The 26,876-nt window shown below is 45.5% G+C and overlaps 1 protein-coding gene and 1 pseudogene across 1 annotated transcript in view; both read right to left on the bottom strand.

Moving 5' to 3' along the window:
- LOC141051114 (oocyte zinc finger protein XlCOF29-like) overlaps positions 1–8,892 on the bottom strand; it is a 43,035-nt gene extending 34,143 nt beyond the window's left edge. Inside the window, exon 1 of the mRNA XM_073548000.1 lies at positions 8,823–8,892. The gene's annotated coding sequence lies outside the window, so the exon portion shown is untranslated. The remainder of the gene's footprint in view (positions 1–8,822) is intronic.
- Positions 1–26,876, bottom strand: part of LOC141051131 (uncharacterized) — an 82,205-nt pseudogene that overhangs the window by 35,489 nt on the left and 19,840 nt on the right.

Raw genomic sequence — 26,876 nt, 5'->3', positions numbered from 1 at the left:
TCAACCCCACAGGTTTGAACAGTGGGGGGGGGGAATATGTGGTGTGACTGGTGATCGCATGGTTAATGGGAGGTATATTTCACAGGGATGGATGCTCCCTTCGATGCAACCCGGAGTATTTTCTCTTTAGTGCACCTGAGCACTAATATGTCGTTTAGTGCATCTGGGTCTAGGTTGCGGGTAGCTATGAGAGATGGCAGGGTCTGGCTACCCATATTACCTCACCTCTGGGTAAGGGTGCTCACTGTACCCTTTTTTCCCTGTGTGTGACATTGTGAGTTTCAGGACCTGCAGTGAGGTCATGACCATGTGACCAGCCCATGTGATCCATACCTCACCTGTGGGTGTGGTTACAAGCTATGTAATCAAGGTGTGTTTAGCACATGGGAGTGAGTGTTTGGGAGTCTGCTAGTGTAGACAGACTTCCATGTGTCCAGGCTAGACACTACAGAGTGGTCTGTGTGCAGAGAGAGAAGCCACCGTGTCTGTGGCTGCAGATAGAGCTCTGCTATGGACGTTGAAGCTGTATTTTGCCTGATGTAAAGACTGTTTACCTTTCTGTTGTGGATTTGATGGTTTATGAAGCAAATAAACCGACATGGATGTGGAAGAGAATGTGCCTCCTGTTTCCTCCTATGCAGCTGATTGAGTACAATCCTTACTATATAATATATATTTATATATATATATATATATATATATATATATATATATATATATATATATATATATATATATACATACATACATACACACAGAAGCGTCTTATGGATTGAACCTTCTTCTGACAGAGGAGATCACCGCAGAAATTAGGCAAGATCTACAATTCCCATTGTCCCTCCTGGATCTCACAGTTTTTCTGGAGAAGATTTTGTAAAGGTTCTCAGGTGAGAGGAGGATGGTTAATTGTATGCACAGAGAGATGGTAGAAACACATAATATTATATTTCTGTATTTCCCCAAGGCTGAAAATTCTGGCTGCTTTAATCCACACAAGTAATGATGTCTCACGATTACATACAGTATGTATCCATGGTTGCTGTTGATATCAGATTTCTGATAATATGGCATCAAAATATTGCATTTCTATTGTGCCATGTGATGCTAGGCAAGTCCAGTCTGTCTCAGGGACAATTATCTTCACCATTTATGTAGCACCCACTTGCTAAGGAGGAAGTACAGAGTAAAAGTTTGCTCTTCCAGAAACAACCAGCTACTCACTATTTTATTTATCTACACACAGAGGAGGAGGAATTTGTGATTTAGAATTTTCATTTATCTGATCTTGAACTCATATGTCACATAGTGACAAGGGACTGTGAGCACATACCAGCTCCCTCAAACTCCCTGTCCCCTGGATGTTGGGGATGCTGGGGTATCCTACCTTGCTATGTTCCTATCTTACATTTATCTGTTTCCAACCCCACCCAGGGAGGTGTGAGGCCAAAGTGTATAGGCAAACACTAACCATACGGATAGAGGTAAACAGACAGGGTGTGATGACACAGCATTTAATCTTAGTTATCCAGACATCTATTTTCAATAAGCCAGGAGACATAGCCTGTTATCTATATGTTGACTTTTGAATTTGTGTGTTTATTTCTTCGGTTGGTCAAGAGTCTGAATTATTGACTCTTCCTGTAGGTTGAATTGATATTTGTAAATTCATGAATGGTTATTTACCTCTTATATCAGCTCCTACAGTTTATTGTACTGTTAACTTTGCAAGACAGGGATGCAGAATCACTGAAAAATGATGTTTGTTAATATGATGATTACACATTGTCCAGGCCAGCTAGTTTGTTGACTTGCAAACATCGAAGGATAAACTATAAATAATAAAACAATGTGGGTTAACCTTATCACCCTTCCCCTTGACTTGTGGATAATGACTTGAAGGACAACAGTTGTGAACTATAAATTGGGATATGCATTGTAACAAGACATCCAAAGATTCAAGAGATCCAGAGAACTAGAGCTTCTTAACAAAACCACAGCCACGAACACTCTACAAGACAGCTGCCAGATCATGGCTCCATAACAAGGGACACAGATTTGGCATTTTACAGGATGTCATTTTAGGGGACCATGTTTGGGGTAGTCAGGATTTGGACCCACCGGTCACCTGGCCTTTTGAGTCAATGGACTGTCAATTTTCTAAGCTTTTCCTTACTTCTTTCTCTGTGCATGCCACAGGTGTGGGTAGTTGGCCCTCGAAGCTCTGAAGTCACAGCTGCTCTTATCCTGTAGAGTCAGAGGAAGGATGAGACTCTAAATTTGCACCATCTTGAGTGATTTGATGGGACTGTTCTATGTGTTATTTGCCTGTTTTGTGGTTCAATAAAGTATTGCCACACTGTTTTACCCTCACCCTGTGTTGTCTGCGTAGTATTATACCCACGGTAAAAAGGAGAGTGGGTGTTCAATGGGACTAGACCTGGCTCATGCGGTTATGACTAGCATACAAGAGAATCTGCTGACCCCCCCCCCCCCCCGTGTCTCCACACAGAGATAGAAGATAGCTACAATCATACAAATACATTTACAAATCAACTGTCACGGGTTTACCATGACAGAGAGTAGCCAGAAGGCCGCGTTGTTTGATTTTTTTGTACTCTTGCACTGATGTTCTCAGCTGTACAGCATTGGCTAGTCCCCTCTGCTATATATGTACTCACCTCTGGCAAGCAGAGATTACCAATGTTAGTTTTGTACAGCCTGGATCTGGAGTCAGAGGTATGGTAGTTTAAGAAGGCTTTTGAAGTGTTGTTCTATTGTTGCTTGGTGATGTGTGTATATCCTCACCCTCTCCTATTTGTTTTTTCCTTCCTATACTTCCCAGTGTTCCTCTCTGTTGTCCATGAGAGCATATTTGTATGATTAGTATTTTCATTTATCCTTGTACGCCTGCTATTTCCCAGTTCCCTGGGTGGAGGAGGGGACAGATAAGGACTGATTTAGGAGCTCAGTAAGGTACATGGCCCCAGCATCCTCACCATCAGAAGAAATCCAGGGAACAGGGATAGCTAGTGTGCCCCTAGCTTTAAGGATAGGGAAGGATCACCTAGCCCCAAGATTTCTGTCAACTGTGCCGTGACAACAGCAGAGTGGGAAACGGGTGGAATAAGAAGGAAGAAACCAAATGGGAGGAAATAGGGATAAACATGCAAACCAACTCCATGCAGCAATCTACTGAAAACTCTCCAACCACCTACTCCAAACAGTGAACTCTCTTCTTCAACTCCAAATCAGTTAGTGGTAATTATGACTGGCAAGGTCAGAAGCAAGTAGGAGGGTTCTTATACCTGGTGTGAGTAATGAACTAAGTCAAACTAAGCAGTTTAAACCCTTGTAGCACCAGAGTAAAAAAGCCAGAACTGCTAGTAGGACGGTGAATCCTTTCTAACTATCGCAGGTGTATGTGTCATCAGTCCCTGCGATCGTTTGACCTCACTCTGTCAAGGTATTCTCATGACAACATACGGTAGATATGGAATTCCAAACAAAAACCACTGTGCTAAAAGCATTAAAGCTACATACCCCTAAAGACTGCCCAAATAGATACTGAAAAAAACAAGCAACTGGTATATAAAAAAATTAAGGAAAAGTGAGGTAGTAATAATCACTTGCGATCGGTCATTCCGTTTACCACAGATAGGGTCGGACTGGCACACCAGGACATCAGTGAATTCTCCGGTGGGCCTCAGGGCCTTGACGGACCTCTGAACAAAATGTGGAGGCGGACCGATGGTTTCAACTAAATGTGCGTCCGAGCAATAGTTAACTTGGCCACCGACCTATCAGAGGCTGGTGGCTGACGTCAATGTGCCCGTCGCAGGCGCCACATGAAAGAGACCTGGATGGGTACATTGACGTCAGTTACCAGCCTTTAATAGGTTATTTAAAAATAACAGAAAAGGAGGTATAGGACTACCAAATATTCAAGCATATCATGAAGCTAATATTCTGTTACAAAGTAACAATTGGTTTTCGGAAATGGGAGAATCCTCCTCAACAAGGATGGAGAAATTGTGTAAGAACAACTCACCGTTGCCATCCCAAATTCTCTCTTTCTTATCAGACTCCTCTATTCCACTACCAGATCATCCGCTATAATCCTCAACCATGTTAGTATGGAAAAAAAACTACAAAACGAAACAAGCCAAACAATCTTTCACTAGAAAAAATACCAATCCACATATTCCAACCCGCTCTTCCCAACTGAGAAATGGAAAGGTTATGGGATTGTAAAGTGCTCACCTCTAATTATTGGTCCCAAACTCAACAATATAGTAAACTTTCAGACTGAAATTATCCTTCAATTTAGCCAAATTATTATTTATAAATTGCTGGTATTTTACACCAGTTAAACTAAATAAGATAATTACAGAACAATCTGGCCTTGCAGCGCTGGGGTCCTGAGTTCAAATCTCACCAAGGACAACATGTGTAAGGAGTTTGCATGTTCTCCCGGTGTTCGCGTGGGTTTCCTCCGGGCACTCCGGTTTCCTCCCATACTCCAAAGACATACTGATAGGGAATCTAGACTGTGAGTCCCATTGTAGACAGTGCCGATAATGTCTGTAAAGCGCTGCGGAATATGATAGCGCTATATGAGCAAAATCTAATAAATAATAATACATAGACTGATCGCACTACATATACTTGTTATCAAAAATTACACAAAAGTGGAAATCTCTTAATCTCCCATTACTCTCTGAAATTATTGAAAAACATTTGCATTCATAATTCATTCAAATTATCTCATGCACTAAGAAATGATTTATTGAAAACACATTGGAAAACAATTTTTACTCTAAAAAAGAGCCTTTTATCTAACTGGCTTGTCCTTTCTTTATCAGACTTCATGTTAATATGACAAAATATTAATACTAATATTAATTCAAAATATCTCATACGTTGTTTTTCTTATACTTTTCCCTTGAGGATGTTGCGTACAGATTATTTTGTTTCCCCTTTGACATTTTCTCACTTCCATTCCTATATTCCTTCACTCTTTCTTTTTCTACCCTTTCATTTTCCAATTTTCCTTTCTCTTTCTTTAAAGAAGTCTATATTAATCTAACAAACCATCTTCTCCTATCCCTCTTCCCAATCATTTTCTCCTGGTTACAGTTTTCATATAATTACTGTTTATTATAATACTGTTTCAATTTTGTATTTTTATCCATTCCCCCATAATATTGTAAACATTCCCCTTAATAAGAAGAATTTTGACAGAAAAACTAAAAAGTTCTATTTCTAGGATGATCTGTCCCCAGAATGTCTCCATTACAATGTACAGCCCCCACCGCAGATAACAGCCCCTCACACATCTACAGCACAGGCCCGGGGGCAACAGATCCAGACTTGGGAAACTGATCCAGGAGGTCGGTGCTGTGTCCTGGGGTCATCTGTATCAGGAATGGGAAGAAGGGGGCATGGGGTGAGGTGGGTGGTATCGTACTGTGGGGGCATTTTGTATTATCAGAATGTGAGTTAGGGGATGGTAGAACTGTGGACATTATACTGTGTTTGTGGGAGGATGGCAGCAGTGTGGTGACACTATATTGTGTGTGAGTGGATGGCGGCACTGTGGGGACATTATCCTATGTGTGGGGGATGGTAGCACTGTGGGAACATTATTCTGTGTGTGGCTGGATGGTGGAACTGTGTGGACATTATACTGTGTGTGGGGCATGCTGGCACTGCGGGGACATTATACTGTGTGTGGGGGGATGGTGGCACTGTGGGGACATTATACTGTGTGTGGGGGGATGGTGGAACTGTTGGGACATTATACTGTGTGTGGGGCATGCTGGCACTGCGGGGACATTATACTGTGTGTGGGGCATGCTGGCACTGCGGGGACATTATACTGTGTGTGGGGGGATGGTGGCACTGTGGGGACATTATACTGTGTTTGTGGGAGGATGGCAGCAGTGTGGTGACACTATATTGTGTGTGAGTGGATGGCGGCACTGTGGGGACATTATACTGTGTGTGGGGGATGCTGGCACTGCGGGGACATTATACTGTGTGTGGGGATGGTGGCACTGTGGGGACATTATACTGTGTGTGGGGGGATGGTGGCACTGTGGGGACATTATACTGTGTGTGGGGGGATGGTGGCACTGTGGGGACATTATACTGTGTTTGTGGGAGGATGGCAGCAGTGTGGTGACACTATATTGTGTGTGAGTGGATGGCGGCACTGTGGGGACATTATCCTATGTGTGGGGGATGGTACCACTGTGGGGACATTATACTGTGTGTGGGTGCATGGCGGCACTGTGAGGACATTATACTGTGTGTGGCTGGATGGTGGAACTGTGGGGACATTATACTGTGTGTGGCTGGATGGTGGAACTGTGGGGACATTATACTGTGTGTGGGGGGATGGTGGCACTGCGGGGACATTATACTGTGTGTGGGGGGGATGATGGCACTGTGGGGACATTATACTGTGTGTGGGGGATTCTGGCACTGTGGGGACATTATACTGTGTATGGTGAGATAGTGGCACTGTGGGGACATTATACTGTGTGGGGGGACGGTGGCACGGTGGGGACATTATACACCATGTTCCAAATTATTATTCACATTATAATTTTCTCTGATTTTCCTAAATGGTCGGTGCAAATGACAGTCAGTCAAGTAAAAGTCATCACCCGTTAGAGTATACGTCGAATTTTATTGAAGAAACCTCCCAATAATAACAGTATAATCTCCAAAATGAATAAAAACTCATAAATCACTGTTCCAAATTATTAGGCCCAGTAGAATTTCTAAACATTTGATATGTTTTAAAGAACTGAAAATGCTCATTTGTGGAATTTGCAGCATTAGGAGGTCACATTCACCAAACAAAAAAGGTATTTAACTCCAAAACATCCTAACAGGCCAAGTTACATGTTAACATAGGAACCCTTCTTTGATATCACCTTCATAATTCTTGCATCCATTGAACTTGTGAGTTTTTGGAGAGTTTCTGCTTGTATTTCTTTGCATGAAGTCAGAATCGCCTCCCAGAGCTGCTGTTTTGATGTGAGCTGCCTCCCACCCTCATTGATCATTTGCTTGATGATACTCCAAAGGTTCTCTATAGGGTTGAGGTCAGGGGAAGATGGTGGCCACACCATGAGTTTATCTCCTTTTATGCCTATAGCAGTCAATGACTCAGAGGTATTCTTTGCAGCATGAGATGGTGCATTGTCATGCATGAAGAGGATTTTGCTCCTGAAGGCACGTTTCTGCTTTTTATACCATGGAAGAAAGCTGTCAGAAACTCTATATACTTTGCAGAGGTCATTTTCACACCTTCAGGAACCTTAAAGGGCCCTACCAGCTGTTTCCCCATGATTCCGGCCCAAAACATGACTCCTCCACCTCCTTGCTGATGTTGCAGCCTTGTTGGGACATGGTGGCCATCCACCAACCATCCACTACTCAATCCATCTGGATCATCCAGGGTTGCTCGACACTCATCAGTAAGCAAGACTGTTTGAAAATTAATCTTCATGTATGTCTGGGACCACTGCAACCATTTCTACTTGCGAGCACTGTTTAGGGGTGGCCGAATAGTAGGTTTATGCACCACAGCAAGCCTTTGAAGGATCCTAAACCTTGAGGTTCGAGGGACTCCAGAGGCACCAGCAGCTTCACATATCTGTCTGCTGATTTGTAATGGCTTTTTAGCAGCCACTCTCTTAATCCGATGAACTTGCCTGGCAGAAACCTTCCTCATTCTGCCTTTATCAGCACAAACACAACTGTGCTCAGAATCACCCACAAATCTCCTAACAGTACGATGATCACACTTAAGTTTTCAGGAAATATCTAATGTTTTCATCCCTTGACCAAGGCATTGCACTATTTGATGATTTAGGCAGCAGAGAAATCCTTTTTCCCATGTTACTTGAAAACTGTGGCCTGCTCAATAGTGTGGAACATCCAGTGTTCCTTTTATTGGCCTCACATGGCAAATTAATTATCACAGGTATCTGAGATAGATTTCAGCGATCCAAAGAACCCTTAGACACAATACCATCAATGGGTTTCATTGAAAAAAAAAAAAAAAAACTATGACAGTTAAATACAATTTGCATAAAAATTTGGAACATGGTGTACTTTGTGTGTGGGGGGGATGGGGGCACTATGGGGACATTATACTGTGTGTGTGTGGGGAGATGGTGGCAGTGTGGAGAAATTATACTGTGTGGGGGATGGCGGCACTGTGGGGACATTATACTGTGTGTCAGACTGGGTCACTGTACAATGGGAGCAATATGTGTCTCCTGACTTCCGCTTCTTCATAGATGGGTTGCATGTATCTATCAGTGGAGAGGGAAGAAAGCGTTATAGTTCTTAGCAATGGGGAATCTCCAGCACCTACCTCCACCTGCAGGGGGCGGTATCTCCGGGAATGGAGGGGTTACTGCCCCCTGTGCCCAGTAATGGGGAATCTCCAGCACCTACCTCCACCTACAGGGGGCGCTATCTCCGGGAATGGAGGGGTTACTGCCCCCTGTGCAGCCCAGTAATGGGGAATCTCCAGCACCTACCTCCACCTGCAGGGGGCGCTATCTCCGGGAATGGAGGGGTTACTGCCCCCTGTGCAGCCCAGTAATGGGGAATCTCCAGCACCTACCTCCACCTGCAGGGGGCGCTATCTCCGGGAATGGAGGGGTTACAGCCCCCTGTGCAGCCCAGTAATGGGGAATCTCCAGCACCTACCTCCACCTGCAGGGGGCGCTATCTCCGGGAATGGAGGGGTTACTGCCCCCTGTGCAGCCCAGTAATGGGGAATCTCCAGCACCTACCTCCACCTGCAGAGCCGCACACCACATATATGGCTGCTCTGTGCGCACAGGACCTGGGATGAGGTCACAGGAGGGGAGGAGTCAGGGGTCACATGATCAGGGGCCTCAGTGTATGCAGGACTCTGCTGTGCTGGTTGTCATGGTGCTGGATGAGGGGAAGTTTCTGTGTGGGGTCAGGAGGGGTTTACAGGGTGGATGTAGCAGAGCCGTGTGTGTACGAGGTGTACGGAGCGGAGCAGTGTGTGTACAAGGTGTATGGAGCAGAGCAGTGTGTGTACGAGGTGAACGAATTGGAGCCGTCTGTGTACGAGGTGTGCGGAGTCGTTTGTGTACGAGGTGTACAAGGTGTACGGAGTGTAGCCACTTGTGTATGAGATGTACAGAGCGGAGCCGTGTGTGTACGGGGTGTACAAGGTGTACAGAGTGTAGCCGCTTGTGTACGAGATGTACAGAGTGGAGCCACGTGTGTACAAGGTGTGCGGAGCCACGTGTACGAGGTCTAAGGAGTGGAGTTGTGTGTGTATGGGGTGTACGGAGTGTAGCCGCTTGTGTACAAAATGTACAGAGTGGAGCCGTGTGTGTACGAGCCGTCTGGTTTGTTGTCTACCATTACATGTCTGAAGCCAGGAGAGGCGCTCTGGTCTGGTGCCTGCCACGTCATGTCTGGGGGCAGGAGTGGCGTTTTGGTCTGGTGAATGGGAGGGATTGTGTGCAATATCCTTGGTGAGGCTGGTGCTCATACACCTCAGCTCACTGCACACGAATAAGAAGTTCTGAGCCTGAACACTGAGGCTGTGTCCAGACACAGCTTGGCTCCGTACACCTTGTACACACATGGCTCGGCTCCGTACACCTGCGGCTCGGCTCCATACACCTCATACACAGGCGACTCTGCTACGTACACCTCATACACACAGCTCACCTCAGCACACCTCATATACACACGGCTCGGCTCCATACACACATCTCTGCTCCGTACATATCGTACACACACGGCTCCGCTCCATACACATCATACACACAGCTCCGCTCTGTACACCTCGTGCACATGCGACTCAGCTCCGTACACGTACACACACGGCTCTGCTCAGCACACCTCGTACACACGCTGCTCGGCGCCGTACACCTCTTTCACAAAAAATTTACTTTGGAACTAAATTTTTTCTTATTTTCACAATGGTATCAGTTGAATATGGACCACAAAATATGTTGTGCAATTTCTCCAGATTATTCCAATACCCCGTATGTGGGGGAAAGCCACTGTTTGGGCACATGGCAGGGCTTAGAAGGGAGGGAGCACCAATTGACTTTTTGAACGCAAAATTGGTTGGAATCAATAGTGGCGCCATGTCGCATTTGGATGTACCTAAACTGTGGAAACCTCCCGATTCTAACTCCAACCCTGTTAGGGCTGGCAGAATGCACCAAATAATAATAATTATTATTATTATGCATTTATATACCGCCATTTATTCCATGGCGCTTTACATGTGAAAAGGGGAAATATAGACAAGTATAATAAACATGTGTAAGACAAGGGACACATAAGTACATAAGGAGAGGGGACCCTGCCCGCGAGGGCTCACAGTCTACAGGGATGGGTGAGGATACAGTAGGAGAGGGTAGAGCAGGTCATGCGGTGGTTCAGTAGACCGAGGATCATTGCAGGCTGTAGGCTTGTCAGAGCAGGTGGGTCTTCAGGTTCTTCTTGAAGGTTTCCGTTGATGGTGATAGTCTGATGTGTTGCGCAGAGAGCTCCAGAGTATGGGGGAAGCACGGGAGAAGTCTTGTATGCGGTTGTGGGAAGAAGAGATAAGGGGGGAGTAGAGAAGGAGATCTTGAGATGATCAAAGGTTGCGTGCGGGTAGGTACCTAGAGACCATGTCACAGATGTATGGAGGAGACAGGTTGTGGATGGCTTTGTATGTCATGGTTAGGGTTTTGAATTGTAGCCTCTGGGCAATAGGAAGCCAGTGAAGGGCCTGGCATAGGGGGGAGGCTGGGGAACAGCGGGGAGACAGGTGGATTAGGCGGGCAGCAGCGTGTAGGATGGACTGGAGTGGAGCCAGAGTGCTAGAGGGGAGGCCAGAGAGTAGGAGGTTGCAGTAGTCGAGGTGGGAGATGATAAGAGCATGCACTAGTGTTTTTGTGGTTTCATGGTTGAGGAATGAGCGGATCCGGGAAATATTTTTGAGTTTGAGGTGGCAGGAGGAGGCGAGGGCTTGGATATGTGGTTTGAAAGAGAGCGCAGAGTCGAGGATCACCCCAAGGCACCGAGCGTGCGGGACTGGGGAAAGAGAGCAGCCATTGACATTGATGGATAGGTCTGGTGGAGGGGTATAGAGTGAGATGGGGGAAAGATGATGAATTCTGTTTTGTCCATGTTCAGTTTGAGAAAGCGAGCAGAGAAGAAGGCTGAGATGGCAGACAGACATTGTGGGATCTCAGTCAGTAAGGAGGCGAGGTTGGGTCCAGATAGGTAGATCTGCGTGTCATCGGCATAGAGGTGGTACTGCAAACCGTAGGATTCTATGAGCTGTCCCACGCCAAAGGTGTAGATGGAGAATAGTAGGGGTCCTAGGACAGAGCCTTGAGGAACACCAACAGACAGGGGGCAAGGTGATGAGGTGGTGTGTGAGAGGGAGACACTAAATGTTCGGTCTGTTAGGTATGACGAGATCCAGGATAGGGCCAGGTCTGTGATGTCAAGAGATGAGAGAGTCTGTGGTCTACGGTGTCGAAGGCAGAGGACAGGTCCAGGAGAAGGAGGACAGAGTAGTATCGTTTGCTCTTGGCGGTTAGTAAGTCGTTAGTGACATTAGTTAGGGCAGTTTCAGTTGAGTGATGCGGTCGGAAGCCAGATTATAACCGGTCAAAGAGGGAACAGGAGGAGAGGTGGGAGGACAGTTCAAGATATACATGCTGTTCCAGTAGTTTTGAGGCGTAAGGGAGAAGAGATATCGGGCGATAGTTAGACATAGAGGATGGATCAAGGGAGGGCTTTTTGAGGATGGGTGTGATTGAGGCATGTTTGAAGGATGAGGGAAAGACCCCATTTGTAAGTGAAAGGTTGAAGAGGTGTGTTAGAGATGGGATGAAGACTGTGGCCAAGTTAGGGATGAGGTGAGACGGGAGTGGGTCGAGGGCACAAGTGGTGAGGTGTGATCTTGACAGAAGGGTGGAGAGCTGATCTTCTGTCATGGTGGAGAAGCTGGCTTTTGAAGAACAGGGCTGAGCGGCTAAGAGGGGCATTGGGGGCTGCGGGCCAAAGGTTTGTCTGATATTGTCGATCTTCTGCTTAAAGAAGAAAGAAATAATAATAATAATAATTAAAGAAATAATAAAAGATGGTAATAAGGTGCATTCGCAGCCCAGGGTCCATCGTGCAGAGATGTTAACTGCTGTTAATGGCGGACACTAAATGGCGGTATCGCACTGGACACACGTGGGTTAAACGCCACCCAGTATGTAATAGCGACGGGCTTTGTTGCTTCACAGAGCCATGGTACTGCATAACACAGATGCCGTACCCTGTTAACTGTCACAGCTGAGTCAGCGCTAGTGTAAGGTCACAAGACTCTGCCTCAAAGACGTAGGGTAAGAGCCTCTCTAGGCGCACGGCGTTACAACTGCGAATGCCACAAATAGACGCTGGATACTGGGGAGTACAACCAAGTACTCAGTGGCGTACTGGCAAAGCCACTACTTGGCGCTGAAGCTATGCCCTGACTCTGCCTCTTACCTGCACTATCAGCCAAGGCACTACCTGGCAAGGCTGATCAACACATGTGTACCAAGGGTAGGGGTTTCATAATGAGTCAGTCACCAGAGACATTCATCCGTGCATACAACACACACTTCATATTGTCTATACTAGTGCACGGCCGTGCGATCCTTTTATAACAGCAGCCTTCCGGGACCTTCCTAATGGCCCAATCCGAGCTGCTTGAGGACCTGAGCATGTGACCTAGGACCACCAATGAGCGGTCATCTCACAGGCATGCTCAGATGGAGAAAAGCAGGACTTCGTTACAGGAGCATCTGCTCGCCGCTGACTCATGCTGAAAGCTAAAGCTGAACCTGGGGCTGCATCAGCAACCACCAGACACATAGCATTAGCCTGAGCAAGATGCTGGGACCGACGTCTCTCCTGAGCAGGAACCTCTGTGGCTGCAGAAGAATGGGAGACCGCAGAGGACATGGCATGAGATTCCCCGTGTGCAGTGAGGGAACTTGACACCTAACATTACCCCCCCTCCTTGGGCCTCACTACGCTCAAAAGCTGCAATGAGCTGAGGAGCACCAATGTGCTCAATAGGTTCCCAGGTCCTGTCCTCTGGGCCATGACCCTTCCAGTGCACCAGATAGTACTTTTTGCCACGTACCACCTTGCACCCAACAATGGTGTTCACCTCATAATCGTCCGTAGACGAGCCCGATGTCCCAACAGATGATTCAGAAAATCGGGACATGTGAACAGGCTTTAGGAGGGACACATGAAAGGTGTCGGTGAAATCAAGGCATGGAGGAAGGGCCAGATGATAAACCACAGGGTTAACTTGTTTCAGGACCTTGAAGGGGGCATTTATGCACATGTAATCGAAGTACATGTATGGAAGTACTGGCAGTTATAACATGGATGAATGTGACACGCATCTCTATTCTCTCCATACAGGTAACCAGCTCTTTCAATCTCTGCTCTGAATCAACTCCTGTGTTTCCCCACTCCATTCAAAGTCAGCAAGCAGTTAATCCTAAATGCTATATATGTGTTTTCAACTATGCAAGCTTATATCTGGTAACCAGCTCTTTCAATCTCTGCTCTGAATCAACTCCTGTGTTTCTCCACTCCATTCAATGTCAGCAAGCAGTTAATCCTGAATGCTATATATGTGTTTTCAACTATGCAAGCTTATATATGGTATATAGTTATTTCAACTTACTCTGCTTGTCCCCTTATGTTGTGTGGTCAAGAAGCTTTTAAAAGTGCTTTATGATCCATGTAGTGCTGGACATCTGTTTATTTGGCCACAACATTTTATTGGGTCTTGCTGTCTCAATTTAGTTTGATTAATGAGAAGAGAGAGAGCACCAAAAAAAAACTAAGCCTTAGCCTCCTATATATTCAGACATAGCTTGGGGGAGCATTTATGCAGGGGGCATTTATGCAAATATAATCGAAGTACATGTATCAAGGTACTGGCAGTTACAACATGGCAGGTAGACAGGGCAGGAGACAGGTAAGACACTTATATACACCTACTCCCTGTACATTTGGAGTACAACAAATATATACCATATGCATTTGTGTAATTTATATCCTGGCCGCTGCATTCACACATCCACCGCCCTGGCATTAACTCTCTACACTCCATCCATATTGGCCCCTCACTCCTTTCCTGTCCTATGTATAGCACTCACGCTCTTTTCACATTGTTAACCCCTTCACGACCCATGAAGTTGGCGTCATGAAAAATTGTGCCCAAACGACCCATGATGCCTACGTAGGTGTCATGCTATAAATAGCCCCCCTGCGGGTCGGGTGACCAGGGTCACTGAAAGGTCACCCGACCCGCACACAGAGGACACTCTATGGTTAATCCCAGGGGGCGTGGCTTAGCCCCCACGTGCCTACGATTGCTCTGATTGGCTGTTTCACTTTTAATAGCCAATCAGAGCAATTTGTAATATTTCACCAATTAAATTTGGTGAAATATTACAATCCAGCCATGGCCGATGCTGCAATAGCATCGGACATGGCTGGACACCGACACCCGACCCCCCCACACCGACTGGCAGGGCCGATCGGCCCCCACCACTGATGGATGGCGGCGATCAATCGCCGCCGTCATCATCATCTGCTCCCCCTCCCTTTCCTATCGCTCCCTCCCAAATTCCGATCCCCCGGGTACCTCCGATGGTGCTCCCGGTGTCCCGCTGTGGCTCCCGGTGTCCCGCCATCCGCATCATGGTCGCCGCAATCTTGCAAAATGGCGGGCGCATGCGCAGTGCGCCTGCCATTGTCCAAGATGGCGGCGCCCATGAATTTGCCAGCTGCCCGTTCATTTTTCATTTTGATCACTGTGATACACTCTCACAGTGATCAAAATGAAAAAAAAGTAAATACACCCCCTTTTTTATCACCCCCCATAGCCAGGCGCAAATTATAAAATAAATAAAATATTTTTTTTTTCCATTTAGGGTTCGAACTAGGGTTAGGGTTGGAATTAGGGTTATAGATAGGGTTAGGGTTGGAAATAGGGTTAGGGCTGGAATTAGGGTTAGGGCTGGAATTAGGGTTAGGGCTGGAATTAGGGTTAGGGCTGGAATTAGGGTTAGGGCTGGAATTAGGGTTAGGGCTGGAATTAGGGTTAGGGCTGGAATTAGGGTTATAGATAGGGTTAGGGTTGGAAATAGGGTTAGGGCTGGAAATAGGGTTAGGGCTGGAATTAGGGTTAGGGCTGGAATTAGGGTTAGGGCTGGAATTAGGGTTAGGGCTGGAATTAGGGTTAGGGCTGGAATTAGGGTTAGGGCTGGAATTAGGGTTATAGATAGGGTTAGGGCTGGAAATAGGGTTAGGGCTGGAATTAGGGTTAGGGCTGGAATTAGGGTTAGGGCTGGAATTAGGGTTAGGGCTGGAATTAGGGTTAGGGCTGGAATTAGGGTTAGGGCTGGAATTAGGGTTAGGGCTGGAATTAGGGTTAGGGCTGGAATTAGGGTTAGGGCTGGAATTAGGGTTAGGGCTGGAATTAGGGTTAGGGCTGGAATTAGGGTTAGGGGTGGGTTGGGATTAGGGTTAGGGGTGTGTTGGCGTTAGGGTTGTGGTTAGGGTTATTATTAGGGTAGGGTTAGGGGTGTGTTGGGGTTAGAGTTGGAGTTAGAATTGAGGGGTTTCCACTGTTTAGGCACATCACGGGGTCTCCGAACGCGACATGGCGCCACGATTTATTCCAGGCAATTTTGCGTTCAAAATGTCAAACAGCACTCCCTCCATTCCGAGCCCCGACGTGTGCCCAAACAGTGGTTTACCCCCATATATGGGGTATCAGCGTACTCAGGAAAAGTTGCACAACAACTTTGGGGGTCTAATTTCTCCTGTTACCCTTGGGAAAATAAAAAATTGGGTGCCCAAAAATGATTTTTGTGAAAAAAATGATTTTTTTATTTTCACGGCTCTGAGTTATAAACTTCTGTGAAGCACTTGGGGGTTCAAAGTGCTCACCATATATCTATGTATGTTCCTTGGGTGGTCTAGTTTCCAAAATGGGGTCACTTGTGGGGGGTTTCCACTGTTTAGGCACATCAGAGGCTCTGGAAACGTAACATGACGCCCGCAGACCATTCCATCAAGTCCGTATTTCAAAACGTCACTACTTCCCTTCCAAGCCCCGATGTGTGCCCAAACAGTGGTCCCCCCCCACATATGGGGTACCAGCGTACTCAGGACAAACTGGACAACAACTTTTGGGGTCAAATTTATCCTGTTAATCTTGTGAAAATAAAAAATTGCGGGCTAAAAAAATCATTTTTTGAGGAAAAAAAGATTTTTTATTTTCACGGTTCTGTGATATAAACTTCTGTGAAGCACTTGGGGGTTCAAAGTGCTCACCACATATCTAGATAAGTTCCTTGGGTGGTCTAGTTTCCAAAATGGGGTCACTTGTGGGGGGTTTCCATTGTTTAGGCACATCAGGGACTCTGCAAACGTAACATGACGCCCGCAGACCATTCCATCAAGTCGGTATTTCAAAACATCACAACTTCCCTTCCGAGCCCCGACGTGTGCCCAAACAGTGGTTCCTCCCCACATATTGGGTAACAGCGTACTCAGGACAAACTGGACAACAACTTTTGGGGTCCAATTTCTCCTGTTACTATTGTGAAAATAAAAAATAGCTGGCTAAAAAATCATTTTTTGAGGAAAAAAATATTTTTATTTTCACAGCTCTGCGTTATACACTTCTGTAAAGCACCTGGGGGTTCAAAGTGCTCACTATGCATCTAGATAACTTCCTTAGGGGGTCTAGTTTCCAAAATGGGGTGATTTGTGGGGGAGCGCCAAAGTTTAGGCACACAGGGGCTCTCCAAACACGACATGGTGTCCGCTAACGATTGGAGCTAATTTTTCATTCAAAAAGTCAAATGGCGCTCCTTCCCTTCTGAGCCCTGCCGTGCGCCCAAACAGTGGTTCCCCCCCACATGTGGGGTGCCAGCGTACTCAGGACAAACTGAACATTAGGGGTCCAATTTATCCTGTTACCCTTGTGAAAATAAAAAATAGCGGGCTAAAAAATCATTTTTGAGGAAAAAAAAAGATTTTTTATTTTCATGGCTCTGCGTTTATAAACTTCTGTGAAGCATTTGGGGGTTCAAAGTGCTCAGTACACATCTAGATAAGCTCCTTGGGGGGTCTAGTTTCCAAAATGGGGTTACTTGTGGGGGGTTTCTACTGTTTAGGCACATCAGGGGCTCTGCAAACAACATGATGCCCGCAGAACATTCCATCAGTCTGCATTCCAAAATCGCGCTCCTTCCCTTCTGAGCTCTCCCATGCGCCCAAACAGTGGTTTCCCCTGACATATGGGGTATCTGTGTACTCAGGACAAATTGGTCAACAACTTTTGTGGTCCAATTTCTCCTGTTAGGCTTGTGAAAATAAAAAATAGCGGGCTAAAAAATCATTTTTGAGGAAAAAAAATTATTTTTTATTTTCACTGCTCTGCGTCATAAACATCTGTGAAGCACTTGGGGGTTCAAAGTGCTCACCACACATCTAGATAAGTTCCTTGGGTGGTCTAGTTTCCAAAATGGGGTCACTTGTGGGGGAGCTCCAATGTTTAGGTACACAGGGGCTCTCCAAACACGACATGGGTCCACTAACGATTGGAGCTAATTTTCCATTCAAAAAGTCAAATGGTGCTCCTTCCCTTTGGGACCCTGCCGTGTGCCCAAACAGTGGTTTATGACCACATATGAGGTATCGGTGCACTCAGGAGAAATTGCCCAACAAATTTTAGGATCCATTTTATCCCATTGCCCATGTGAAAATGAAAAAACTGAGGCTAAAAGAAAATTTTTGTGAAAAAAAGTCCTTTTTTTTTACGGATCAATTTGTGAAGCACCTGGCGGTTCAAAGTGCTCGCTATGCATCTAGATAAGTTCCTTGGAGGGACTAGTTTCCAAAATGGGGTCACTTGTGGGGGAGCTCCAATGTTTAGGCACACAGGGACTCTCCAAACTCGACATGGCAACCGCTAAATATTCCAGCATATTTTCCATTCAAAAAGTCAAATGGTGCTCCTTTCCTTCCGTGCCCTGCCGTGCGCCCAAACAGTGGTTTATAACCACATATGAGGTATTGGTGTACTGAGGAGAAATAGGCCAACAAATTTTAGGATCCAATTTATCCTGTTGCCCATGTGAAAATGAAAAAATTGATGCTAAAAGAAAATTTTTGTTGGAAAAATTAAAATGTTCATTTTTTCCTTCCACATTGCTTTAGTTGCTGTGAGGCACCTAAAGGGTTAATAATCTTCTTGAATGTAGTTTTGAGTAGCTTGAGGGGTGCAGTTTTTAGAATGGTGTCACTTTTGGGTATTTTCTGCCATATAGACCCCTCAAAGTGACTTCAAATGTGAGGTGGTCCCTTAAAAAAAATGGTTTTGTAAGTTTTGTTGTAAAAATGAGAAATTGCTGGTCAACTTTTAACCCTTTTAACTTCTCAACAAAAAAAAAATTTGTTTCCAAAATTGTGCTGATGTAGACATGTGGGAAATGTTATTTATTAACTATTTTGTGTCACATAACTCTCTGGTTTAACGGAGTAAAAATTCAAAATGTGAAAATTTTCTAGTGATGTATTCACGTATGTACCTCATTACTTTTTTGTGGTCGCTGGGATTGGTTCAGTATAGCAATGTGGCCCTTGGAGCAAAAAAATGTTGTGCATCCCTGAATTAGCGTATATGTGACATGGCAGTACAAATTTCCGTTTTTTTCACAAATAAATGCAAACATTATCAACCTAAATTTACCACTAACATGAAGCCCAATATGTCATGAAAAAACAATCACAGAATCGCTAGGATCCGTTGAAGCGTTCCTGAGTTATTACCTCATAAAGGGACACTGGTCAATATTGCCAAAAATGGCCAGGTTATTAAGGTCAAAATAGGATGGGTCATGAAGGGGTTAAATGGCACAGATCCAGTCAGTCCCACCATTCAACATAAGAGACGCTCTCACAAATCACTTAACCATCTGCTCACTCTTTCTATCCTCCTTCTCCTAGTCGCAGGGGACATTGCTCCCAACCCTGGTCCCCCATGTTATAGAAAGTCAAACCCCCCAACTGCTACACTCAGAAACTCATCTAATCTTATTAATATTCCCTGCATGCCATCTGTCTTTCTTAATTGTGTACTTTGGAATTCTCGCTCAGTGTGTAGCAAACTCTCCTTCTCTCATGACTTTTTCCTTTCTAATTCTCTTAACCTCCTGGCTCTTACTGAAACCTGGATCCAGCAGTCAGACACTACCGCTGCTGCTGCTCTTTCATACGGGGGACTACACTTCTCTCATACCCCAAGATCAGACAATAGAGCAGGTGGAGGTGTTGGTCTGCTCCTGTCACCAAAATGTAACTTTCAGGTTATCCCTCAACTACCCTCACTAGTCTTCCCTTCTTTTGAGGTCCATGCCGTCAGACTCTACACCCCCTTCTCCATGCGAGTGGTGGTGGTGTATCGTCCTCCCGTCCCCTCCCATCAGTTCCTGGATCATTTTGCCACTTGGCTTCCACATTTTCTCTCCTGTGACATCCCTACCTTCATCATGGGAGATTTCAACATCCCCATCGCTCTTCCCCTCTCCCCATCTGCTACTCACCTTTTATCTCTAACCTCCTCATTTGGCCTTTCGCAGCTTACTAATTATCCAATGCATGAAGACGGAAACTCCCTCGACTTGGTCTTCTCTCGGCTTTGTGCAGTGGATGATTTTGCAAACTCCCCTCTCCCGCTCTCTGACCACAATCTTCTTTCATTCTCTATAAAGAACTGCCAGGCTGCTCAGGTCACCCCCACTGACCATACTTATAGAAACATACAGGCCATTAACACCCAGAAACTTATGAAGAACTTGCCGTCTTCATTGGCCCCTATCTCCTCCCTCTCATGTCTTGATTCTGCATTGAAGCATTACAATTAAACACCCTGGATGAATTTGCACCCCCCATAAATAGAACACCACAACACAGACGGTGACAACCCTGGCACACCCTGCAAACACGTTTCCTGCAGCGGTGCTCCAGGTGCGCTGAACGTCTGTGGAGAAAATCCAATCTACACGAAGATTTCATCCATTTTAAGTTTATGCTTAGAACATACAACACTGCCCTTCACCTCTCCAAACAAACCTATTTCAACACCCTCATCACCTCACTGTCCAATAACCCGAAACGTCTCTTTGACACTTTTCATTCACTACTCAACCCAAGAGTACAGGCCCCAACCACGGAGCTCCGAGCTGACGATCTGGCCAATTACTTCAAAGAAAAAATTGACCAGTTTCGACAGGAAATTATCTTCCAATCACCTCATACCATGCACGGTCCTCCCTCACCCACTGCATCTAGCTCACTCTCTGATTTTGAACCAGTCACAGAAGAAGTAAGCAGGCTCCTTGCATCTTCTTGCCTAACCACTTGCACCAGTGACCCATTTCCGTCACATCTCCTCCAGTCCCTTTCCCCTGCTGTCACCCTTCACCTAACTAAAATATTTAACCTCTCTCTCTCTCTCTTCTGGTATCTTTCCCTCCTCATTTAAGCATGCCATCATACATCCACTACTTAAAAAACCATCCCTCGACCAAAACTGTGCCACTAACTATAGACCTGTCTCTAATCTTCCCTTCATCTCTAAACTCCTGGAACGCCTGGTCCACTCCCGTCTTATCTGCCATCTCTTTGATAACTCTCTTGTCGACCCTCTCCAATCCAGTTTCCGCTCTTTACACTCCACTGAAACTGCCCTCACTAAAGTCTCTAATGATCTACTAACAGCTAAATCAAATGGTCATTACTCCATGCTAATTCTCTTGGATCTCTCTGCAGCATTCAGCACTGTGGATCATCAGCTCCTCCTCACTATGCTCCATTCCATTGGCCTCAAGGACACCATTCTCTCCTGGTTCTCCTCCTATCTCTCTGACTCTGACCGCTCCTTTACTGTATCTTTTGCAGGTTCCTCCTCTCACCTTCCCCTTACTGTTAGGGTTCCTCAAGGATCGGTTCTAGGCCCCCTCCTCTTCTCCTTGTACACTGCCCCTATTGGTCAAACAATCAGTAGATTTGGTTTCCAGTACCATCTCTATGCTGCTGACACCCAATTATACGCTTCTTCTCCTGACATCACGCCAGCCTTTCTAGAAAATACCGGCGATTGTCTAAACGCTGTGCCTAACATCATGTCCTCACTATATTTGAAACTGAACCTGTCAAAGACTGAACTCCTTGTGTTTCCTCCCTCTACTAATGTACCTATACCCGACATTGCCATTTCTGTGTGTGGTTCCACTATTACTCCCCAGCAACATGCCCTCTGTCTTGGGGTCATACTTGACTCCGAGCTTTCCTTTGCCCCCCACAATCAATCACTGGCTCGCTCTTGTCATCTGCACCTCAAAAAACATTTCTAGAATTCGACCTTTTCTTACTTTTGACTCTGCAAAAACTCTTACTGTTTCTCTTATTCATTCTCATCTCGACTATTGTAACTCTCTTCTAATCGGTCTCCCTCTTACAAAACTCTGCCCTCTCCAATCAGTCTTGAATGCTGCAGCCAGGATCATATTCCTCACCAATCGTTACACCGATGCCTCTACCTTGTGCCAGTCATTACACTGGCTACCCATCCACTCCAGAATTCAGTATAAACTTATTACCCTCACCCACAAAGCCCTCCATGGATCAGCACCACCCTACATCTCCTCCCTTGTTTCAGTATACCACCCTACCTGCGCCCTCAGTTCTGCTGATGACCTGAGGTTAACATCCTCAATAATCAGAACCTCCCACTCGCGTCTCCAAGACTTTACATGTGCTGCGCCAATTCTTTGGAATGCACTTCCCAGGTCAATACGATTAGTCCCCAATCCCCACAATTTTAAGCGTGCCCTGAAAACGCATTTATTCAGACTGGCCTATCGCCTCAACACATTAACCTAATCTACCTCTGTGTGGCACAGCCAAAAGTTTTACCATAAGCAGGTTCCCCACATCATGTTCCCACATGCTTTATGCATCCATTAGCCCTCTGTGTCTGTACTGTTACACACTTAACATTATGGCTGGTCCATACAATCAGGGCAACTGCTACCACCCACCTTTCGTGTCTACCTCCTTCCTCATAGATTGTAAGCTTGCGAGCAGGGCCCTCATTCCTCTTGGTATTTGTTATAATCTATGTGATTATTGTTATGCTGTAATGTCTATTGTCTGTACAAATCCCCTCTGAAATGTAAAGTGCTGCGGAATATGTCGGCGCTATAGAAATAAAATGTATTATTATTATTATAAGGAACCTATATAGCGAGGCGCAAACTTAGTGGACTCAACTCGCAGCCTGATATTACGAGCGGAGAGCCACTCAAAGTCGACAGGAGGAAAGGTTGGAGCGGAAACCCTCATTCTCTCCTTGGAGGCACGAATGGCATCCTGTCTGCGGTCCCAAATGTCACATGCATCCACTGCCCAGTCTGCCTCTCTAGAGTAGGTGGAAGACACAGGCATCAGCACAGGAACCCACGGATGCTGGCCATAGTTAAGGAGGAATCGGGTTTGTCCAGTGGAATCGGCTACAGCATTATTCAGCGCAAGCTCCACCCGCGGCAGCAAGGATGCCCAGTCATCCTGCTTGGCCGAGACAATAAACAGCTCAGAGAAGATCCCAGTTGTTCCTTATTCATAGGGCTTATAGGACACCAAAGATGATGAAAAAAATGAAGTTCAGAAGTGAAGATGAATGCCCGAGATGTAGTATAGAAGAAGCTGACCTATTACATATGTTTTGGTCATGCCCCAAGCTTGGGGGGCTATGGGATGATGTGAATAAATTGGTCGGAGAGGTGTTTAATGTACATTTGGACGAAACCAAAAACGTGTATCCTGGGATATCTGGGGGAATGTAGTATTAATGCATCCATTCAATTGGGAATAGGCACAATTTTGTATCATACAAGAAAGTGTATTTCGCTGTGTCCCATTAAGATTGCCTAGGTCACTAATTTAAAAGCTCCAGTCCCTTATCAGGAAATTAATATGGGCAAAAAAGAGGGCGAGGGTAGTTTACAGCTCTATGTTTCACGGTTATAAACAAGGGGGGTTGGATTCACCTAATGTTCTACCTTACCATAAGGCAGCAATTCTAGAGGGTACTAAGGTCTGGTGTTCTCAAGTATCTTCCCACAGATGGCTTCAAATTGAAAATTTATTTGCATGGTGGGGTTCTACTAGGAGCCTCTTGTAAGCGGAGGTACTTTCCCCTACTTGATTTGCCCCAGCTCTCCCAACTATGATGTCATCCTTAACTCTTTGGAGAAATTGGGCAAAGTCTGTAGATATCCCCTCCCTTGCAGTAATCTCTATTAGGGCACTGGAGGCCCATGTTCCTTTCCTTAACATTTGTAGTTGGGTTGATCTAGTGATTACTTCCCTGGCAGATTTATTTCAAAACAAATTACTAATTATAGTGCTTTGAAGAAACCACTATATTGTAATCCGAACGCTGATAACTTCTTCTTCTTCTTCTTATCATTCAGTGGATTTTCCGCAATTAATGCGGTCCGAACCGCTACACGCACAGACTCCCTTGAGGTGCCGTTTCGAAGCCAGCGTCCACGAGTGGTGTGCTAAGTAATTTTCGTGTCGATCGGATTTGTAGCTTTTGCGCAAATTGCATTTGAAAAAACATTTTCCTCAATGCAGAGGTGTAGCTAGGGTTTTGGCTCAGGGTGGGCGAAACTTCTGAGTGGGCCCCTAACCAGAGAACCTCAGCATATGACCGCGCTATTGACAAAAATAATCTATATAATATATATATATTCCATTATTGCGGCGTCAGCGCAGCCCTCCAGTGCGTGCAGCAATAATGGAAGGTGGAGCATCACATGACGCTCCCTCTCCCATCATTACCCTCTTCCTCTGACATACAGCGGGTGCGCGATGTGTCGCGACCCCGCTGTGTGCCGGTCTGACTTCAGCACAGCTCCTGACATCAGAGCAGAGCAGTCGTCGAAATCAGCGTGGGAGCGAGGAGTGGTGAGTATAATTTTTTTCTTTTAATTTATATACAGTGGGGAAAAAAAGTATTTAGTCAGTCAGCAATAGTGCAAGTTCCACCACTTAAAAAGATGAGAGGCGTCTGTAATTTACATCATAGGTAGACCTCAACTATGGGAGACAAACTGAGAAAAAAAAATCCAGAAAATCACATTGTCTGTTTTTTTTTCATTTTATTTGCATATTATGGTGGAAAATAAGTATTTGGTCAGAAACAAAATTTCATCTCAATACTTTGTGATATATCCTTTGTTGGCAATGACAGAGGTCAAACGTTTTCTGTAAGTCTTCACAAGGTTGCCACACACTGTTGTTGGTATGTTGGCCCATTCCTCCATGCAGATCTCCTCTAGAGCAGTGATGTTTTTGGCTTTTCGCTTGGCAACACGGACTTTCAACTCCCTCCAAAGGTTTTCTATAGGGTTGAGATCTGGAGACTGGCTAGGCCACTCCAGGACCTTGAAATGCTTCTTACGAAGCCACTCCTTCGTTGCCCTGGCGGTGTGCTTTGGATCATTGTCATGTTGAAAGACCCAGCCACATTTCATCTTCAATGCCCTTGCTGATGGAAGGAGGTTTGCACTCAAAATCTCACGATACATGGCCCCATTCATTCTTTCATGTACCCGGATCAGTCGTCCTGGCCCCTTTGCACAGAAACAGCCCCAAAGCATGATGTTTCCACCACCATGCTTTACAGTAGGTATGGTGTTTGATGGATGCAACTCAGTATTCTTTTTCCTCCAAACACGACAAGTTGTGTTTCTACCAAACAGTTCCAGTTTGGTTTCATCAGACCATAGGACATTCTCCCAAAACTCCTCTGGATCAGCCAAATGCTCTCTAGCAAACTTCAGACGGGCCCGGACATGTACAGGCTTAAGCAGTGGGACACGTCTGGCACTGCAGGATCTGAGTCCATGGTGGCATAGTGTGTTACTTATGGTAGGCCTTGTTACATTGGTCCCAGCTCTCTGCAGTTCATTCACTAGGTCCCCCCGCGTGGTTCTGGGATTTTTGCTCACCGTTCTTGTGATCATTCTGACCCCACGGGGTGGGATTTTGCGTGGAGCACCAGATCGAGGGAGATTATCAGTGGTCTTGTATGTCTTCCATTTTCTAATTATTGCTCCCACAGTTGATTTCTTCACTCCAAGCTGGTTGGCTATTGCAGATTCAGTCTTCCCAGCCTGGTGCAGGGCTACAATTTTGTTTCTGGTGTCCTTTGACAGTTCTTTGGTCTTCACCATAGTGGAGTTTGGAGTCAGACTGTTTGAGGGTGTGCACAGGTGTCTTTTTATACTGATAACAAGTTTAAACAGGTGCCATTACTACAGGTAATGAGTGGAGGAAAGAGGAGACTCTTGAAGAAGAAGTTACAGGTCTGTGAGAGCCAGAAATCTTGATTGCTTGTTTCTGACCAAATACTTATTTTCCACCATAATATGCAAATAAAATGAAAAAAAAAACAGACAATGTGATTTTCTGGATTTTTTTTTCTCAGTTTGTCTCCCATAGTTGTGGTCTACCTATGATGTAAATTACAGACGTCTCTCATCTTTTTAAGTGGTGGAACTTGCACTATTGCTGACTGACTAAATACTTTTTTTCCCCACTGTATTGAGTCCTGGTTGCTTGATTATGATACCCCGTATGGGGGGGAGGCAGCATAATACCCGTATGAAGGGGGCAGCATGATATACCCCATATGAGGAGGGGGCAGCATGGTACCCCGTATGAGGGGGTAGTATGATACCCCACATGAGGGGGTGCAGCATGATACCCCGTATAAGGGAGGGCAGCATGATACCCCATGAGGGGGGCAGAATGATACTCTATGAGGGGGGCTGCATTATATTCTGAAGTGGCTACATTATAATCTTTGGGGGGGCTGAATTATACCATATGAAGGGGGCTACATTATAGAGAAAGAAAGAACAGAGAGAAAAAGAACAGAGAGAGAAAGAGAGGAAAGAACAGAGCGAGAGAAAGAAAGAACAAAGAGAAAGAAAGATAGAACAGAGAGAGAAAGGAAGAACAGAGAGAAATAACAGAGAGAGAGAAAGAAATAACAGAGAGAGAAAGAAAGATTAGAGAGAAAGAAAGATTAGAGAGAGAAAGATTAAAGAAAAAGAAAGAGGGGAAAGAAAGAAAGAAAGAACAGAGAGAAAGAAGCGAGAAAAAGAAAGAACAGAGAGAAATAAAGATTAGAGAGAAAGAGGGGAAAGAAAGAAAGAACAGAGCAAAAGAAAGAACAGAGAGAAAAAGGAAGAGGGGAAAGAAAGAACAGAGAGAGAAAGAAAGAATAGAGAGAAAGAAAGAGAAAGAAAGAGAGAAAGAAAGAGAGAGAGAAAGATTCTATAAAGATACTGTACTATAGCAGCCCGGCTCCCATTGTAGTGCCCACCTGAGCCTCCCGGTGCAGGACATATCATGATCCGCTCATATGCCCGACATCACCGAGTCCAAGGTGATCCCGCTGTCCGCGCTGTCGGAGACGGTGATGGCTCTGAAGCATTCCCTGAGGTGCCTCCATGGTTCCGTCACAATCTACTCCTGAAATTACCTCATTTCTGGTCAGCTTCCAGCACGTCACTTCTGGTGGAACGTCACATGCAAATTTTAAAGTGCTCCTCGGGGCTCTGCCGTGTACTTCTGTGTCCGCGGGAAAAGTAAGCTCTTGATAGGGGCAGACTCTCTCTCAAAATCGAGAC

Source organism: Dendrobates tinctorius, unplaced genomic scaffold, assembly GCF_039654945.1.
Source record: "Dendrobates tinctorius isolate UK_male_01 unplaced genomic scaffold, ASM3965494v1 ptg000155l, whole genome shotgun sequence".
In the NCBI taxonomy this organism is placed as follows: domain Eukaryota; kingdom Metazoa; phylum Chordata; class Amphibia; order Anura; family Dendrobatidae; genus Dendrobates; species Dendrobates tinctorius.
This window is presented reverse-complemented; position numbering and strand designations above follow the sequence as displayed.